Genomic DNA, 10,162 nt, shown 5'->3' on the forward strand with positions numbered 1-10,162 from the left:
TCAGCAAAGGTAAAAAGCAAGAATATTTCGTATGGTAGATACCTGTGATTTTATGGAGGCCCCATCAAACATATACAAAATTGTATTCCCTCTTCCCAATACATTTACCCTAAATTATATTCTTTGCTAATAATAAAAATGAGCTTTGCTGGAACTGTGACTTATACAATATCAAAACAAAAAAGAAAAACAAATTGTATGTAGACTTGGCCTTTTTGTCTATAATTGAAAGTGTTGTTCTTCATTTTGATGCAACATAAAGCAAGAAATTCAAAATCTATTTAAATCGATAAAATTCAAGATGACATATGATAAACATTATTTTAAAAACTATCTGTTTGTCACAATTTAAGCACTGTAGATTCCTGTTGTATGACAAGTAACAATACTACCTGCAAACAGACCTGTGCAACTACAAAATTAATGTCAATAGATTACAGTTTGCTAAGACCAGAAGATGCTAAGCAATTGATGAGCACACAGAAAATAAATAAAACAATGGAAAATCCAGGATGGGATAATGACAATATTATGAAAAAGAAAGATTGCTACTCACCATTATAGAGAAGCTACTGAGCAGATAGACACAACAAAAAGACTGTCATACATGTTGAGCTTTCAGCCAAAATGTCTTTTTCCAGCATAAACACCACACACAGATTCATGTAAGCACAACTCACAAACACATGGCCACTGTCTCTGGCCACTGAGACCAGACTGAGCAACTGTGCCTGAAGGGAGAAAACAGAAACCTGTGTAGCATTTCAGTGGGAGCATGGAAGGGGATAGACAGGTGAAGGACAGAGGCTAATGAAGGTTGAGGTCCCTGGGGTTACAGGAACACAGGATACATCACACAGAGACATCCCACCAGTGCAATTCAGAAAAGATGGTGCAGTTAAGAAGAAACCAGATGGTGCAGGCTGTGAAGCAGTCACTGAAGTGAAAAATGTTGTGTTGGGCATCATGCTCAGGAGCTGAGTGGTCCAGCTGTCTCTTGGCCACAGTTTGTTCATTGCCATTCATGCGGACAGACATCTTGTTGGTTTTCATGCCCACATAGAACACAGCATTGTGGTTGCAGCTTAATGTGTACAGCATATGACTGCTTTCACAGGTAGTCCTGCCATTAATGGGATAGGTGGTGGTGGTGGGAATATGTACAGTCTGCAAATAGGTCTGTTGCAGGGATATGAGCCATGAGGCAAGGGGTTTGAATCAGGAGTGGAATAGGGATGGACAAAAATGTTGCCTAGGTTTGTTTGGTGGGCAGTGGAATACCACTGTGGGAGGGATGGAAAGAATAGTGGGTAGGAGATTCCTTATGTCAGGGCATGATGAGAGATAGTTGAAATCATGACTTAAAATGTGATTCAGTTGCTCGTGTCCTGGGTGGTACTGAGTTATGAACCAACACTAGCTTTTCCGAATTTTGCAATGTATCCTACATTCCAATAAACCCCCCTGGCCTCAACCTTCATTAGGCCCTGTCTTTCACCCACCTATCAACTTCTATGCCCCCACTCCAACAGTGCAAGCTTTCTATTTCACAAATGCATCCACTAGTATTTCTTTTTCTCCTCTACTTCTCTTCTTTTCCACTCCCCTCCCCTCCCCTTCCCCTTCCCTTGCAACTGCACCTAGCTGCCCTACCCTGTCACCACCACACTTCTGCATGCTCCCACAAGCAGCTATTTACCTTCCCCCATCTTTAACCTGCTATTCTATATTCCTCCCCCTCCCTGCTCCAGCCTCCTCTTTACTTCCATCAGCCAGATTGTTTCTTCCATCAGGTGCAGTTGCTCACAGCCCAGCCTCAAAGGCCAGAGACAGTGGTCTCGCGTGCACGTGCGTGCGTGTGTGTGTGTGTGTTTGTGTGAGGTGTGCCTTCATGAACGTATGTGTGTTTTCTACTTTAGGAAACACCTTTTGGCCAAAAGATCAACATGTATGCCAGTCTTTTTGTTACGCCTGTTCTGTGATCTGTTCTGTGACTCAACATTTCCTCTATATGGTGAGTAGCAGTCTTTCCTTTTCATAATAGAAAATAAATAAAGTCATTCCTCTGGAATTCCTCTTCCTTACCACTCTCACCAGTCCCCATACACCTACTTCCTCTACACTTCTTGAGATCTTTAAACTCAGCTGCCCAGAACATCATACTGGAGCTGTTTTCTGTGCTCTATGGAAATAATCTCCATTCTTGCACACACTTAGCTTTTATACATTTCCTGCAGTTACTGTGCTTATGACCAATGTGCTTCATGTTACCAGTACCTGATGATCAAAGATGCAATAAATCTAAATCTTGACCACTGTACAAGAACAATAGCAACAAAGTTTGTAAGATCCCACTGCAAGAGTCAATTTGAATAAAATAATTTTGAGTATTAAGCCACATCCTTTTGAAACACTAAAACAACTAAAAATACCACAATTTTAATCATTATGCAGTAGTCCTCTTCAGGTTGATTAACTGCTGTGTTCTAGTTATGGCTTCCTGTCTTACGTTAGTTCACAAGTAGCTACCAATGTCACGTTCTATGATACAGTTGGATAATTTGAAACAAATATTGCCATGGGTAGATGGCTGTATTGTTGGCTATTGCCTGTGCTGCTTGGGCAGGTAGCACGACAAATATGACCGTGTACCTCAGCCAACAATGTAGGTGCAGCAGCATGGAACTTAGCACTGTCTGAATGAATGCTTCCATGAATACATCACCTGTTATGGGTGGAAGGGGGGAGCCCATTATCACTCTGTGTGTCAGCTCATGGAATTTGCAAAGCCAAGTAAAGTATGTCAATGAGAAACACAGTTGTGCCAAGTTGCAGATGTTTACTGGTACTTGATGTTGTAGCACATGGGTATACAGAGATTTTGTGTTACTAGTGACCATTAGATCCGTAGCTAGTACTAGTATATACAGTGGAACAGAAGAACCTCTTCCTGCTGCTCTCTTAACTTATGTGAGAAGCACCAGCAAGCATGTAGGCAAGGTGCTGCACCACAGAAGAATTAAAACAATGTTCTAGAACAGCCATAAGATCCTAGATGTGTTGAGACACAAGAGGAATTCTGTAGCTGCTCTCGAAGCTGCAGGCACCTATGAACTTTGATGTGAATGTTAGACTGTCTACATTGATGAAATCAGGAGACCTATTATCACTTACATGTTAGAGTATGATCACTGTCTATGGCTGGGACAACATAACAATTCAGCTATAGCTGAATACTATCAGGACTGTGGCCAATCTATCAGTTTTCAAGAGCCTTGTGTGCTCGCTCGGCAGCCAAGGATGCAGCAGTGAAAAATAAGATAGGCTATCAAAACCATTAAATACACCAACAGCATGAACAGAAAGGATGGAAATAAATAATCCGTCCTGGCTGCCAGCAATCCCAGTCCAACAGGCCATGTGTGTTCATCAGCCAACAGCTCCACATGATCCAGGTTCAACAGTATGAACAAGCAGCCAAAAGAGAACTGTCACGCAGCATTAATGTCTTAGAAACAAGCTGCTGATTTGCTATTGTCCACCAATCACCTGCCAGTGTGGCACAGGCAGTAATCACCCCTCCTAGTAAATCTTTACATCAAACTGTCCATTGGCATCCCAGAATGTAATGTTGACAGCCAGCTGACAATCAAAACAAGATAGTTTATAGGGGAGGATCATTCACCAGAATCCAGCAGTTAGTCACCCTGAAGAGAATGGCTGAAGCATCAGTATTATAGATGTTTTTGTGTTTAATAAAGATGTGACCGAACACTCATAATCAAAGTAACACTATTAACTGTAGTGATAACTATTACGTAGCATGAAAAAAATACTCAATATGCAGGAGTATCAGATGATGCAGCTCTTTGTATACCAAAATTAAACTTAACCAAATGTAGAGACCTTAGGTAAGAAAATGTGGAATTGTTTATTAAAAAACTAAGTCTCACTACATAATCAGTCAGCAAACATACTTCAATTAGTTAGCTACAATAATATAAGAATTCAATTTTTATGAGTACACGTATTGAATATTTTCATTGTGCAACATTAAGACAGTGATCTCATAAAAGTAAATCACATGTAATAAAAATAACTGGAGTGTTTAACATCAAAAAGAAAAAAATAGAAATTAATCCTCACCCAAAATTTCTTAAATTTGAAAGTATAGACAAAAAGGTGACCAAGTAATTAATGCAGTTAATCACATTACAAACAAGAGACTCATTTCATAGGAAAAAGAAACCACTTTGATCATTATAAAACATGAGGTATGTAGGGAACTGGAGACAAAGTACCCTTTTCAACTAGTGATAAATGGGAGATTCTAAAAATATCTCAATTCTAACTGTGAATCTTTAAGTGGCTCCTCCATAATTTCTAACAAAATGGGCGATTTATCATTATGAAGTAAAACTCCATGACAGAGAGAACTACACAAAGTATAATTAAGTATTCGTCTGGAGCAAATTTCGGAAATGGTGGGATTCCATGTATTATCCAGCTGGTAGCTGCTGTCATGGTTCATTAGATTTTCCTAGATGCATATTTAAGGAATTACTTTATAATTGAGTCCCAAGAAGACATTACTGTGGCCAAAATTAATGTTTCATCATACTCTAATGAATGTCCATTGGAGATACGGTATTCTGTATTTGCAGACTTGCTGAATTGCAGAAGGAGAGTGTAATTTTTATGTTGTGTGCAACATTTTTCCACTAAGCATGTTGTTTGTTCTATACAGGCCATATCATACTGGTAAGGTATATTGTAAACTCCCACCTTCCACAATAACAAGTTATCCTTCACTGATCCCAACAGGTCCAAAATCTTAGGTGGTAGGCGGAAAATCACTTTCACCTGAAAATTACTAAGCATTATTGCTATTTTGAAGCAAATATTTCCAACAAAGGGAATAAAAGCTTGGGACTTTTTTGGTGCATCTCCTGTTTATCCATTTCCCAGTTCTTGGTGTCAGCTGAGAATGCCCTGTTAATTTGCAGGATCGAGTATCCAACAATATGCATCTGATACTATATGGGTCCTGTGTACAAGGGTTTTAAGCACACTCATGGTTTGGAATGGGTGATGGCAAATTGAAAAGTGCAAATACAAATCAGTGTGAGTGGGCATAGGATAAACAGAATGTCCCAGAGAGCCATCACTCTTCCATCTAATCAAAACATACAGGAATGGGAGACAACCATCTTCCTCTTATTCCACAGTAAATCAAATGCTCTCCTGAAGGAGTTAAGATGATGCAAAAACTCCATTAACTTACCTTCTCCGATAAGGAGAGAATTTCTTATACAAGGCAAAGGTTGGATACCATTTCAGAAGAACTATTCCACTTACACATGAAGATTGCAGTGCTTCTCTCTCTTGTACCATGGGATTGGTTGTTGGATGGACTTGAGCCAAGTTTGATTGGATGAATACTGAAGAGTGAAAGAAACTGTTACACCTGCCTAATATGTGTACGGCCCCCGCGAGCATGCATAAGTGCTGCAACACATTGTGGCTTGCACTCCACTATTGTCTGAAGTAGTGCTGGAGGGAATTGATGCTATGAGTCCTGCACAGCTGTTCTTAAATCCTTAAGAGTATGAGGGGATGGAGATCTCTTCTGAACAGTACATTGCAAAGCATCCCCGTTATGCTCCTTAATGTTCATGTCTGGGGCTTTGGTGGCCAGAGGAAGTTTTTAAGATCAGTAGTGTGTTCCTGGAGCCACTCTGTAGCGATTTTGGACATGTGGGTGTTGCACTGTCCTGCTGGAATTGCCCAAGTCCGTCAGAATGCACAATGGACATGAATGGACGCAGGTGATCAGACAGGATGCTTATGTATGTGTCATGTGTCAGAGTCATCTCCAGACATGTCAGTGGTCCCATATCATTCCATCTGCACAAGTCCCACACCATTACAGAGCCTCCACCAGTTGAACTGTTCCCTGTGACATATAGGGTCCATGGATTCATGAGGTTATCTTCATTCACACATATGTGCACCCACTCGATACAATTTGAAATGAGTTCAAGCAACCAACATGTTTCCAGTCATCAACAGTCTACTGTTGGTGTTGACAGGCCCAGGAGAGATGTAAAGCTTTGCGTTGTGCTGTCATAAAGGGTACATGAGAGGGCCTTCAGCTCCAGAAGCCCATATCGATGATGTTTCATTCTGCAGAAATTTGCAGAAGGGTTGTACTTCTGTCATGCTGAATGATTCCCTTCAGCCATCATTGGTCCCTTTCTTGTGGGATCTTTTTCCAGCTGCAGCAATGTTGGAGATTTGATGTGTTACTGGATTCCTGATATTCACAGTAGACTCATGAAATAGTCCTACAGGAAAATCTACACTTCATCGCTACCTCAGAGATGGTGTCCCCCATCACTTGTGCACCAACTATAACACCACATTCGAACTCACTCAAATCTTGCTCATCTGTCATTGTATCAGCAGTAACTGACCTAACAATGGCACCAGACACTTGTCTTATATAGGCATGGCCAACCGCAGCACCATATTCTACCTGTTTACCTATCTCTGTATTTGAAAATGCATGCCTATGTCAATTTCTTTGGTGTTTCAGTGTATAAGGATGAAAGTTCTTGGCAGTTGTCAAAATTTGATTGTTTGGTGCCACAACATCCATCACCAGAGGAAATAACTGCATGACATTCCATTGTTAACTTCACAGAGAATCATTTAGATGATTTGATGCTGTCTCTATTGGTTAAAGGACTAAATTTTGCACCTAAACCAAATGTGCTACCTCTGATAAGTGTTGTAAGAGGTGTTGAAGCTGTAAATGCCTTCCTATGGGAACAATGCCTTCTAGTGGATTCTGGTGTAGAAATAAGAATGGAAACTTGCCATGCTCTTTTGAAATCTCATTCTCAACACAGTAACATAACCTATGAAGAAAGGGCTGCACAATGAAATCTCAGAGAGGACCCAAACATATCAGTGCTGAAGGCTCATAAAGGTAAATCAAGAGTTTTGTTACCTCATAGTTTGTATTTGGAGAAGATGAATGACCTACTCAGTGATCCTATTTACAGGAAGATTGCCAATGAACTTACAGCATGTGTACCAAAGAAGACATGTACACTCCTGAATTCTTCCTCATTACATCCAGAGACCATCGAATGGTTAAGACCACATGGCAGTGTACCACCATACTCTATGGTCTTCCTAAAGTGCACAAGCCAGCCGCGGTGGTCTAGTGGTTCTAGGCGCTCAGTCCGGAACCGCGCGACTGCTACGGTCGCAGGTTCGAATCCTGCCTCGGGCATGGATGTGTGTGATGACCTTAGGTTAGTTAGGTTTAAGTAGTTTTAAGTTCTAGGGGACTGATGACCACAGATTTTAGGTCCCATAGTGCTCAGAGCCATTTGAACCATTTTTTTTAAAGTGCACAAAGATGGCCTTCCTTTATGGCTCATAGCAAGTAACATTGACACTCCCACATACGATTTAGCCAAACATCTTGCTGAGACCATTGGTTGCAAATGTCCTCATCATACATGGAACTCAGCCGATTTTATCTACTGACTGGTGGCTCTCAACCTAAGCAGTTCAGATCTTCTAGTGAGTTTTGATGTAGTATCCCTTTTTAAAAAGGTACCTCTTGCTGATTCTTTACCATTAATTGGTAAACAGTTTGTTGGGCATCACTTCTTTGTTTTGGCACACTCTTTCCTCAACCTATTTTATATTAAACCCAGAATATTTTGAACAGACTGATGGCATTGCCATGGGCAGTCACTTGTCTCCCCTGGTGGCAAACTGTTTTATGGAGGTTTTTGAGGAAACAGCACTTGAACCAATGGTTCTTAAACTGTTTTTTGTAGGAACTTGAATGATACTTTCATAGTGTGGCCTCACGGAGAAGAAAAGTTAATGGAGTTTTTACACCAACTTAACTCCATTTATGAGAACATTTGATTTTCTATGAAATCAGAGGAAGATGGTCGTCTCCCATTCCTTGATGTTTTCGCTAGACAGAAGAGTGATGGCTCTCTGGGACTTTTTGTGTATCATAAGCCCCCTCACATTGATTTGTACTTGCACTCTTCAAGTTGCCATTATCCATCTCAAATCATGAATGTGCTTAAAACCCTTGTGCACAGGGGCCATACAGTTTTAAATGCAGATTGTTTGCCTAAAGAGCTTGCACATTTGAGGACAGTGTTCAGAGACAATGGATACTTGACTTGGCAGATGAACAGGGCATTATCAGCTAAAACAAAGAACAGGGGAGTGGATAATAAGGAGAACGTGCCAGCAAAGTCCCACGCTTTTCTTCCATTTGTTGGAAATATTTCCAACAAAATAGTAAGAATCCTTAGTAATCTTCAGATGAAAGTAATTTTCCACCCACCATCTACAATTTTGGACCTGCTGGGATCAGTGAAAGATAACTTGTTATTGCAGAAGGTGGGAATTTACAAAATACCTCACCAGTTTGGTACAGCTTATATAGGACAAAACAACACACACAGTAGAAGAACGTTGTGCATGCAGAATATAAACGTTGCCCTCACCTTCTGTAACTGAGCAAGTTTGCAAATGCAGAACATTGTATCTCCAACAGACATTCAATGAAGTATGACAAAACATTAGTTTCAGCCACAGCAACATCTTTTTGGGACTCCATTATAAAATAACCCATTGAAATACGCATCACATAAAATCTAATGAACTGTGACAGAAGCTACCACCTGGACAATGTGTGGAATCCAGTCATCTCTGAGATTTGCTCTAGACAAAGATGCCAGAATACTGCAATGACTGCAGTGAGTGGCAACACCAAAGACTGCTGATCTTTGCAGTTCCATCAGTGAAGAAGCTGCTGCCAGGTGGTGTGGTCCTTCTGTTTCTCTAATGCATGCATGGCACTACTCTCGCTCTATATAAGGCAGAGCAGAGAAAGTATTTGTCAGTTGTTGATCGTTCACCTGAAGATGACTGGCAGGTGTCCAGTTGAAATATCGAGAAGTAAAGTTTACAATGACCAGCTGCAATTTCAAAATCTCTTTGAACATTTAATTTACCAGAAAATTTTAAATTTTATCTAGAATTAAGTTATGTGCACATCTAGTAATGAATTAGAAAATAGGACTGTAGTTGAAATATTTTGAATAAGATAATGGATAAGAAAATAGGACTGTGTCTGAAGTACTTTGAACAACATAAGGAACACGTTATCACAGTCAAGACAGGCACTAAGTCAACACCTATAACAGTAGAACAAGTATAGATGCCTAATTGCTCCACAGATTATGAATAAACTGGCAGAATGTATGATGAAATAAAAGAGATTATTCAGTCTGTCAAGGGAAACAAAAATTTAATTCTAATTTGGAGGGTAGAGGGGTGAGGTTGCATTGGTGTTCAACAGTAGGAAAAGAAAAAGAGAAGGAAAAATAGCAACAGAACATGATGCCTGAGGGAGAGGAATGAAAGAAAAAGCTTACTGGTAGAATTTCACACAGAACACAATTTAATCTGTGCAATCATTTGGTTTAATAACCATGAAAATATTTGTATACATGGAAGAGAACTGAAGCCATCATTTGGTTTCAAAAATATTATATAATAGCAAGAAAGAGAAACTGAAACCAGAATTAAAGTACTTCCAGTGGCTGACATGGGTTCTTACCATGATATATTGGTTATGAACTGCAGACTACAACTGAAACAGGCGAAGGAATACAATAGTAGATGAGTGATGGCTCTGAGTTATGAAATAGCCACAAAGGCAAGGCCTAGTAAAAATCATTGGATAACATACAAAATATTAAATTTATTGGATGAAAGCAGAAAAGACCAAAATGCCGCATGTGAAGGAGACAAAAGGGAATGCAGACATCTAAAACTGAAACTGGCAGGAAGTGCAGAATGCAAAGCAAGAATAGTCATGAGCAGAAATGCAAAGCTGTAGAAGGATCTACGACTATAGCAAAGACAGAAGCCAAGAATAGGAAAATTAAAGAAACCTTAGGAGAAAATTGAATCACATGTACAAGTATCATGAGTTAAGGTGGTAAGAATATGTAGAAGGAAAAAACTTTAAGACAGTATTATGGAAAGAGAAGATGAAGTGTTGAAGAATTTTACAAGGCACTGAAAGACCAGAGTTGAGGCAAAA

At 39.9% G+C, this 10,162-nt stretch overlaps 1 protein-coding gene across 1 annotated transcript in view; it reads left to right on the forward strand.

Moving 5' to 3' along the window:
* The window catches only part of LOC126267806 (sodium/potassium/calcium exchanger Nckx30C), a 1,385,039-nt gene that overhangs the window by 1,352,537 nt on the left and 22,340 nt on the right, over positions 1 to 10,162 (forward strand). The gene's annotated exons all lie outside the window — the stretch shown is intronic.

This window comes from Schistocerca gregaria, chromosome 4 (assembly GCF_023897955.1).
Source record: "Schistocerca gregaria isolate iqSchGreg1 chromosome 4, iqSchGreg1.2, whole genome shotgun sequence".
NCBI classification, from domain to species: domain Eukaryota; kingdom Metazoa; phylum Arthropoda; class Insecta; order Orthoptera; family Acrididae; genus Schistocerca; species Schistocerca gregaria.